Genomic DNA, 10,171 nt, shown 5'->3' with positions numbered 1-10,171 from the left:
CCATTGGGCTGTCTGGAAGTTGACTTTCTTTAGTGCAGCCAGGTCTTGCAGCAGATCAGCATACTAGCCTTTGGTCCACCCTCTTGAAAATGTGTGACTACAACACTAAAAGTGATTTCTGGGCTACTACTTGCCTCTTTTAGAGGGCATGATAGAGTGGGTTTGATTGTAACAATGTCATTCCTCTTGTGTGTAACAATCAGGGTAAAACATCTCAAAGGCCTCAGTGCAGGAGGTTTTTCTCTTGACTGTGATGCATCCCTCACTAGCAGGTCATTTGCTGAGGAGCACTGGGTAGGTGACTTCCAGACGTGCTACCTCTCCAACAACCTTAACTCCAACAAGTGCCAACCTTAAGCCAGGCACCAAACCACAACTCTGCTTACCTTCATATTGTCAGTGGAGCAGGCTCTCAGCCTCACACGTGCAGGGATCATGATCTCTCCTGAGTCAGATGAAGGCATAAAGATCGTTTCTAGTCTTTGTGGAGAGAAACCTTCCTCAGTACCAGTCTTCCAGGGCTCCGCTTAGATTGTGGGTCATGCACATTTGCCATAGCTGCAGCATGCAGCATCCTACACAGCTCCACCAGCAATGGCAGGTGGACCTCCAACACCTTCCCCACCTGCTTTGTCTGCTCCTTAATAGCTTCGCTGACCTGTCCTGTCTTGCTTTACTTGTTGTTTTGGGCATGAGGGTAGGATGCTGGGAACAGGAGCCATTATCAATGTTAGGTCCAAATCACTTTGAATAATCATATGGGACTCACAACTCAAATCCACTTTGTCTTTACCCCTATATTTAATCCCAAACGAATCTGAGTGCTGGTGCACCTGAGGTCTTGCTTTCCCTAGGATAAGATTACCTCAATTTCTTTCACTGCCTTTCAATAAATTCACCAGTCAGTGTTTTGAGTGAGAATCTGAGAGAATTCCTTCTCTTCCCTTCTTTGGTCAAGATATTTGAATTTTCACTTAGTTAGCATGTTATCTACATCTGCAGGATCCCTGCTTTGCCTGTCAAGGCTCCTTAAAGAACTGCACAAATAATTTAAATCACTGGTTTATTGTTAAAGGCATGTACCTGATTTCCCCGGCGCTCAGGCAGAGTGAATCGTCCCAGCTCCATTGATTTCAGAATTAGAGTGTCAAGGATCCAGCCCGCACCTTATTGAAATCAATACCAGTGATCAGGACCACACAGAAACTGCTCATAGGCTGTTATCTTGATATCAACTCAAGTTAACTGGCAATGACAATAAGTTCCACTGAATCAGATGGGCCATTACATTTAGACACTCGAATCCTGAGCTGGAATTCAAGCCAAGTGTTGGAGGCAGAGCAGCACCACTGCTTACCATGCCAGATCAGGGTCTGACCCTCCTCATCTTGGAGTGAGCATTACTGGTTGTTGTAGTTGCACGGGATTTCCTTTTGTGCTGCGTATGAGCTAACACATTTTGTGGCTTTTCTTTTTTTTTTCATTCAGCATAGCCAGAGGACAGCTAAAAAATGCCACTCACCTGCCTCACCAGTGCCGTCATCTAAACCTCTGCCTCCCGAGGGCAGGCAGAAATAACACGGCACACCAATAAAATCATCATACACTCAGCTTGAAAAGCGGTAAGACAAAATCAAAGTGCCTGCGATAACAAAGAACGAGCCTTTTGATGGTAGGGAAGGAGGGAGGCTGTCATTATGCACATGTTATTACTGCAGCTCTCAAACCTGGTAGTGATGGGGAATTCATCCTCCAGGATGCTGCCCCTATACCGGGAGCAGAGAGGGAAGGAGGAGGTAGTTTTTAGCTGCCCTAGGTATCCCTTGATTCTGGATGTGCTGTGGTTGGCAGGAGGAAGGGTGAAAGTGGACAGAAGGGCATAATCTTGCCATGTCAAGAAAGCAGAGAGTTGGGCAGCTCAAGAGGTTAACTCAAACTGCGGGGACTGCCTGCCTGTGTGCTCCTGCCTCCCCTATGCTGCAAAGGAAAAGGTGTTTGCTTACAGTGAGATTGTTTATTGATTAATAATCCTTTTTAACTTCACTGCCTTGGATGATTAGGAATGGGCAGCAATCTGAGCTAACATGGTTCAGGTCCTGGCCAGGGCACATGTAGAAATAAAGCTCAGTTAGTAGGTTAAGCGAGAGCAGTTTGTTTGTGGCAAGGGGGAGTTAAGGGCATATGGACAGCTCATGGGAGAGGCTCATGCTGCAAAAATGAGGCAGGGGAGGGTTACAGGGACAGGTCATTACTGCAGCTCTGCTGACAGGCAATAATGGGTGAAAATGTAGGCATTCGAGCACTTGTGATTATGTACCCGTGCCCTTCATCTGTGCACACCTCTAGTTCACCCTTCACACCAGGAGTTTTAAAACATAACTATGCACAGAGCCATAAAATAGTTTAGGTGGTGAATGGCCTCTGAAGGTTATTGGGTCCAACCCCCTAATTTAAAGGAAGGACAACCTCAAAATCAGATCCAATGTCAGATCCAGTCCACCATGTGGATCCGGGTCATGAACCCATGTTCAATGTGTGATGCTCCTCAGGGAATTACCTTTAGGATGTGGATTTCTTCGCATGGGATGGGAACTGCTGCAGTTTTCCTTTCATCTCTACAGCTGTTGATACGGCCTACGAAGGAAAGGCATCTCCAAGAGATCTTAATGAAAAACGTTTTAAGGGCCCTTTACAGCTGAGCACCATAAAAGATACCTAAGCCAACTAAGAATTAGTCCTCCCCCACACATCACAGCTCAGGCCTATTTCTCACAGGAAGAAGCAGGAAGATATCATTTATGAAGAAAAAAAAGGTGGAAAAAATATTTACTTTTGTCTGCCATGTACCATCAGGCAGTGATAAGCTGCAGCTGAAGTGGCAGGCTGCACTTTATGGGGATGAACTATTATTCAGATAAGATGGGAGGCAAGAGATCTTAGCTGGGGTAAGGAAAAAAATACTGGTTTAAGGTTATTACGCAGGAAGCGCCCTGCTGCATGAAATCTATGGGAAATTGCATATTCTGTCACATTTACTTATTGAATCCCAATTTCATCGTAGCATGAGGAAAAAATACATCAACCTCCCTTGTAGCTCTTATTAGATTTCACAACCTTTCAATATTAAAATGCCAGCTCTGGTAACAGTGCTCCTCTCTCCAATTTCCCTCTCTCCCCCCTCCTTCCCACACATCAGCAGCACTGCAGCATTGGAGGTGTGCTGCACAGACTCTGGTCTGGAGATGCTCTGAACCCAGATGCCACAGAATGAGTTGGAATTACTCTCTCTGTGCGCACAGATCCCTACAGCTTCCTCCTCAACCACCAATTTATTCCGTACAGGTAGATGTACATTGCTGATGGTGCCCATTCCCCTGCCGAGGGACTTCCAACCTAGGGTTGCATCCCCTCCCTTGCTTCAGGGGTTGCCAAAATCTGTGGTTTTGTTCCTGCTTAGACTAACAAGAACTTAACAGGCATCAATTCACCTCATCCTCCCCTTCCCTTCAGACTCATACTCCCAGCAACATCCTTAATGCACTTGGGACTGTTGGCTGACCAACTCCCAATTTCAGGAAGAGGATAAAAGATTGCCTTGCAGCCCAAATCCCAAATTTCCCAGGGTGCTTCCTCTCTGGCTCAAGGGCTGAGGACACAGGCACTTGCAGTGACATGAGGCTGGAGGAACATTCTTGATTCTAGCTAAAAGGACCTCAAATAGGAACTGAGATTTCAGGACTGTTTGAGTTCCTTAAGGTATCCTCCTAATGGTCATCCTCAATGTCACCAGAATCTCCCCAAAACTCTCTTCTTGTCTTCCTTTTAAGCTCCCCTACTCCATCTCAATGACCCACCTCTACCACCCTACTAGAAGGGAAACAAAGCAAACCCTGCCCCAGCTACAGCCAAAAGTACAGCTTTGATGGCTCCAGTCTTGCAAATCTTCCCTTGTTATGCAGAGGAACTGGCTCTGGGGCGAGCAGGTGTTTAGTTTTTCAGAGATGGGCTGGGCTATGAAGTTATCAATCTCCCTCTGACATACAGCACGCTGTAGCTGCTGCAGGGCAAAATGTGCTGCTTCCTCTGGTCTTAAAATATTCTCTCCTGTCTGTAAACAGATCAAGGGAAACAAACGGCTTCCCTCAGTTAAATGTTTTAAAAGGCAATCCAGGATTTGGATAGCACATAAGGTGGGGAGGAGAAAGCTAAAGGCACCTGCCCCAGTCTCTGCAGAAGGGACCTTGCATATTTAGCTTGAAGAGTCTGCACTTGTGATGCTTTCTTCATCCACCTAGCTCTAGGGAGGAAGTAAAACCATGCTGAGCTCTGGTCAGTTCAGGGAAAAGACCAACTATCTGATCTGAATTTGTAACAGGCCAAAAGAATATAAATCCCACGTCTGTAATAGGAACATCGGAGCCAGCAATGGGAAAAATTATGGAGCGCCTCAAGGCTCAGTTCAGATAAAAGCTGCAGCTAATTATTCAAACAAAATATCCATATCTTTGAATCAGCAAAAAAAGGACTGAAAACCTGAAGGGAGAAACCTCTCCTGCAGCGTCTCGGTTTCAGTCCCTGTCCCCCGGCAGAAAAGGCATAACCAAGAAATCTCCAAGGGAAAAGTGGCCAGGACTCAGAGAAGACCTTGCCTAGAGCCAGCTGAGCAGCTCATTTCTCTAAACACTTTTAAAGGATCTCCTTCTTTCAAAGAGAGGAAAGCAACATTGCACCATCCTGAAAGCCTAAACCAATTCTTCTGGGGATTGCCTAATTAATTGCCCCACATCTTAGGCAGGTTCTCACGCAAATCAAAGTGCTGTCAGGTGAGACACAGAGGCACAGAAGTTGCGTGTGCTGTTTTGCATCCAAGCAGCCCAGAAGGGATGAGAGCTGAATGCCCTTAGTGGACTTGGATGAGAAAAAAAAAAAGTAAAAAAAAAAAGTACTAAAAAACCTTCCTCTGAAGCACTTCTCCTGAATAAAAATAGCAGTGCTGAAGCAGCACTTTCTGTCCTTAAATCCCTGTGTGCTTTTCCAAAGGAAGGTCAATGCCATTGCCCCTGTTCACAGGTGTGGGGAAGGAGCTGCTGCTTTTTATAAAGGTGTTGCCACCCCAAAGCATGGCCCTGTTTAATGAGGCCACCGAGCTCAATTTCTTCCAGGAGCTGCAGCAGTCCTGAGGCTTTCTGTGGGGCTTTCTGCCTTTATGCCTTCTTCTTTTCCTCTCTCCTTCAAAGGGAGCAGAGTCCATCCTGGAGGCCAGATTTGCCTGACTTTTGCTAGGTTTCCTCTTCTTCATTCACCCAAACTCCTGCAGTGCTTTGCCACAGCAAGAATGGAGCAAAACACTAAATGAAGTTGAGGTTTAGTGAAATGAGGCTTTTGCTCTCCTGAAATCCCTTTTTGAGGTTTTGTATAACCCCAACCTCTTGTCTCTTATCTGAGAGCATAAGAGTCCAAGTGAAAACTAAAGGGGTCAAAGTCATCCATTTTCATCCCCTGCCCTCCTGGGTTGTCAGGTGGGGGTGTAGCCTTGTTCAACATTATCTGCTAGGGGTATGCCACGAGTTTGGGAGTGTTGGCAGTTATGAGATGCTCATGTCCTTCAGTAAAAATCCCTTCTTGGGATCAAAGAAGTTGATTTGTAGGTATTTCATATAGGACAGAATATCCACTGTACTGTATCATGCTTTATTCAATGCCTGGAGCTGGTTAAGAAATTCAAATCTACATCACTTCTGTTCATAGTGTGTATTCTAACAATCATTCTGTGTTTGGTGTAACAGTAAGCCAAGTCCGTCCATGTATATGTTGCACCCAGTGCAACCAATATGTGTAAGCCCATCCTGGATGACATGTAGCTATTGTTGGAAGTTTGAATCTAGTCTTTCTTACTTATGAAGAAATAAGTTCTTCAATGAGCAGAATTTCTCCTGTTTAGATTAATATGAATAGAATCAGGGCCACATGTACTGTTTCTAGAGGCTTAGAACAAATCTTTTTTAACACTGGAGTCTGCTAATGGCTACAGACTGTAATCCACAGCCAGTCGGCTGAATAATTTTGCATGGCATCGAAGACTTTTGCAAGCAGAAATATGGGCAAAATAACATTTCAACTTCCCTAGATCAATACCACTGAAATATAAGGCCATCCATCTGTTAAAGAGGTCTATTTAGTTTCCCTGGCGGGCACTGATCCTAAGTAATATCAGTTGGTTTTACTTATTAGCATTAATACATGCATGTTGAGGAGTCTTAATTCAGGAACGGGAGTGCTGTTCTTGATAGGGGGAATTGAGAAAGAGCTGTCCAATGTGTGCTGAACATTGACAAAATGATGATCTGAAACAGTTAAATCTCCTAACCTTGTGGCAGTTCTTCATTTCAACAGGTGTTTACTTTAAATCGGGTTAGAGGGAGGCTCTGGTGGGAGTGTGGAAGGGTCTTGTAACAGAAAATAGATGGTTATCAGCTCACTTGTTGATGGCCTGGGAAATAAGGAGTGAAGGATGACTTTCCAGTGCTGGTCAGAATGGGCTGATACAAAACACTATCTAGCTCAGAGAGAACAACTGTGTCAAAGTATTTAAGAAAGTGTAAAGCTGTGAAGAATGAAGGAGAGGAAGAACAACTCCTATCTCAGTTGCTTGAAATAAGCTTTTGAATTATCATTGTTCCTGTGATGAAAAAAAAATATACGTCAGCTTCCTTGCCTCAACTTGTCTAAGAAGTTATGACTACCCAGTTTTCTCTCAAAAATAATTGATGGGTCTTTTCTTGAAGAAAAATCCCCCAACCAAGACAATTTATACTATATGGAGTTGGTCAGAATGGAAATACAGATCAGTTCTGCGTAGTCCCTGCAGTCACATCACCGTTCCCAGTGATATTGTATAAATAAATAAATACTAATATAACAATATAATAAATATGCTTTCCATAATTAACAGTTGGTTAAACTAGTGTTAATCTACCCCAAAAGCCTTTCAAACCCTGACATGCTTATCTTCTAAGCACCTCCATGTTTTCTTGCAACTGTTGTTAGATAAAACCTGGTTCTTTATATTCCCCTGCATCAGCTGCAGAATAGAGTGAAAAGGAGATACTCAGTGAGGTGTCTAGGCTCTAAACTCCAAACTGATGAGAAGAAACATATTACTGCACAATAATCTGTTGCCGTTGTTTCCAGGAGGTATCAGTATTGAGGCCTGAACCTCTCTGCAAGTTTTTCCAAATCTTGTACATCTCTGTGGGAAATGAGGCCATCCAGAAAAGAGATTAGAAAACCATCCTCAGAGTGCCAGGCAACTTCCAGCTAATAAGATTTAGGAAGAATTTTGATCTCTAGGAAAACTATTTCATGAGCATAAACTTTAAAGCCTTCTTGTGATGTAGATGAAAATGTCCAGCCAACAGTTTCTCTTGGGGAGACACAACTGGTAAAACAACCCAGCACAATGGATGGACCAGAGACTTGGCAGTGATTATAGTTCTTCTGTCATCAAATCCCTTGACTTCTCCTTCAAGTCTCCTTATTTTTATTATTCTTAGAATCTGGGGACATATTCCCTCAAGGGGAAGTTTGCCTTGGAAGGTTCCTTCCTGTTCTGTGCACTTGGAGATATATTTGATCCAGGGGTGAACCCTGTGATGCCATCAGCCATACTGATGGTTGAGTAGAATTTGTGAAATTTTTAGTACTGTTGACAATGACAATAGTTTTGATGCATTCTCCCTTTTAGGCTGAAAATCTTCTAATAGCAGTGTGAGAGAAAAATAAACTAGCACATCATCAGCTCTTTGTTTTGGAGTTAAAAATGAGAGAGGAAATGTAATCTTTCAGGTGCAAAAAGCTTTCTCTTTTTTATTGTTGTTTGTTTGATTTTGGTTAAAATTTGAAAATGTTGTCAACAATTTGCAGTTTTTCCACCTATTCTGTTTATACATGAAAACAGTCCTAGTCTAGATTGATTTTTTTAATGTATAGCAAGAAAGCACAGTGTTGACAGCTCTCCAATTTTATCCCATGTCTCATTATACATTTTTCTACACTAAGACCACCTGTATCAATAGGTACAATATACAAATGATTTTTTTTTTTTTTGCCTGTGTGGAAATATGCATGAAAAAGTATCTACTTTTTTTCTGTTTCGTTTCAGTCAAGAAATTTCAAGCACATAAAGCAGCTCCAAAGATCCAACATCTTCCCAGGGATCAGTAGATTACTCATGATTCTTGCCTACTGTTTAAAGAAGGAAACCAGTATGTTTCAAGCCTTCATGGCACAGGGGAGAAAAGGTTTGGAAATACCATTTTCACCAAACCAAAACTTGAAAAGCTGGGTTGTTATTTAAATCTATGGGGTTTTGGAAGAGGTTGGCCCCCAAACTTCTGTATCCTTTGGAGCTGGAAATAATAAACAAGAAAAAAGCAAAGGGTTTGCCTGTAACAGAGAAGTGGTATGAAGGTTGATGTAACACATTAATTTCCTCCAGGTAAAGCTGGGAATTTTGTCAGTTTGAAGTTGTGATGGAAAAAAAAATAAATCAGAACAAGGACAAAGCCTCATATCTGTGTCTACCTTGGATGGGCATCTGCAATGCTCTGTTCCTCAGTAGGTGTGCTTCTGTTTACACCTGAAAGCTAAGCTGAAAAATGTAATCTCTTCAGGTACCTAACAGGAGAGGTAAGAGTGTTACAGACTTGTGGTTCCAGGGCCCTAAATTTAGCTGGGATCATGTGCTACAATTTCCTATCATTTATATGACCAAAACCCAGGTCCATTGGAGATACAGAGTTACGATGGAACTCTCATGGCCAAACAGGGAGTACAGGAGTTGGAACCTCCTTTAGAAAGTCCAGACTAGCTTAATTATTGAATAGCTGAAAACACAATTCATCACATTTTATTGCTGAGTTCTCTGAGCCTCGTCTGGTGAGTTAATTTTGGTAATATCCATGCAAAATTTTTAGCCTGGGTTGAGTTCCTTTATTCTCCATTTTCTTTCCTGATGTTTCCCTTTGCTGCCTTTCAAGCCAGAGTTTCTCTGCTTTGGTTAAACATTGTCTTCTCCTTCCTTCCACTCCTTGGATTGCTCTCTCCTTCTCCCAGCATACCTTCCTCCATCTCCTCTTAGTGCATTGCCTGCATTCTCCCAGCAACCTATCCCATTTCTCTCTTGCTTGGAGTGTGAGAAAAATGCTCTGTCTACATCTAGCTTGCTTCCATAAGGGCAACTTGACTGCAATCTCATTAAAATAAATAAATAAATAAAAAAGACCAATGTATATAAAGACAGCAGTTCACAAGGTCTCTGTAAGATTGCCTAAAAAGTTATCATTAATGAGCCACTAGAATTGCCCACTTTATACAAAGCTTGCATTCTGCTTGGATAGAAGTCATGGCTTTCAAGTCCAATTTCCTTGAAAGCTAGGGCAAGGTTGGATCTGCCGGTTTTGATTGACCCCGTATAATGAGAGGAACTGTGAAATTTAGATCCGAAATTTGAAGCTGGTTTAGTTCAGCTTTTATGATTCATGTCTTTGCTGTGCTAGTCTTGACAGATTAAGAGAATTACACACCCATGCTCCTCTTATTTACACGGACGAGTTGGTTTGTGATCCCCCGTAGAGTTCATTTCAAAACCCCCCTTGTGCTCGGTGAAGGAAGAAACTTCAGTAACCATCAGCTGTGGCATTGATCCTTCAGAGAAATTAACCAACTGAACTGAGACTTACTGTGAAATCAGTGATGCTCAGCAGTCGCTAACTTCATTTGCAACTCACCAGTGTTAATGCATTTAAAGTATTGATCCTTCCTAGTGTGCTTTGCAGCTCTGGCTCCCTTTTGGCATTGCTAACACAAAGGCAGCTCTCTCCAAAGCCAGGATGAGCAAGCAAAACCCTTCGACCCCAAAAACAAACTCATTATTCAAAACGCTTGTCGGCTTGCTGCTGCAATTGAATTGATTGGCAAAAAAGGACTGTGGCAGATAAAAATCGGATTATTTCAGAGCATGGGAAAATAACAGGCAAGAGGAAACATTCTGCTGTCCTAGGGGAACAAATTCTCCCCCCCTTCACTACTATTTCTTACCTATTTATTGCATTATTATATTATTGTTAGGTTTTTACTTACACATAGCACATGAGTCCCAGAAGAAACACTG

The 10,171-nt window shown here is 42.8% G+C and overlaps 1 long non-coding RNA gene across 1 annotated transcript; it reads left to right on the top strand.

The window, feature by feature from the left end:
* Positions 1-1,350: 1,350 nt before the first annotated feature.
* On the top strand, positions 1,351-3,113 carry LOC310896930. Its single transcript, XR_014581922.1, has 2 exons — positions 1,351-1,622; positions 2,622-3,113. It is a non-coding gene; the product is annotated as an uncharacterized lncRNA (long non-coding RNA).
* Positions 3,114-10,171: the final 7,058 nt, after the last annotated feature.

The sequence above is a fragment of the Anser anser genome (assembly GCF_964211835.1).
Source record: "Anser anser genome assembly, chromosome: 1".
NCBI lineage: Eukaryota > Metazoa > Chordata > Aves > Anseriformes > Anatidae > Anser > Anser anser.
This window is presented reverse-complemented; position numbering and strand designations above follow the sequence as displayed.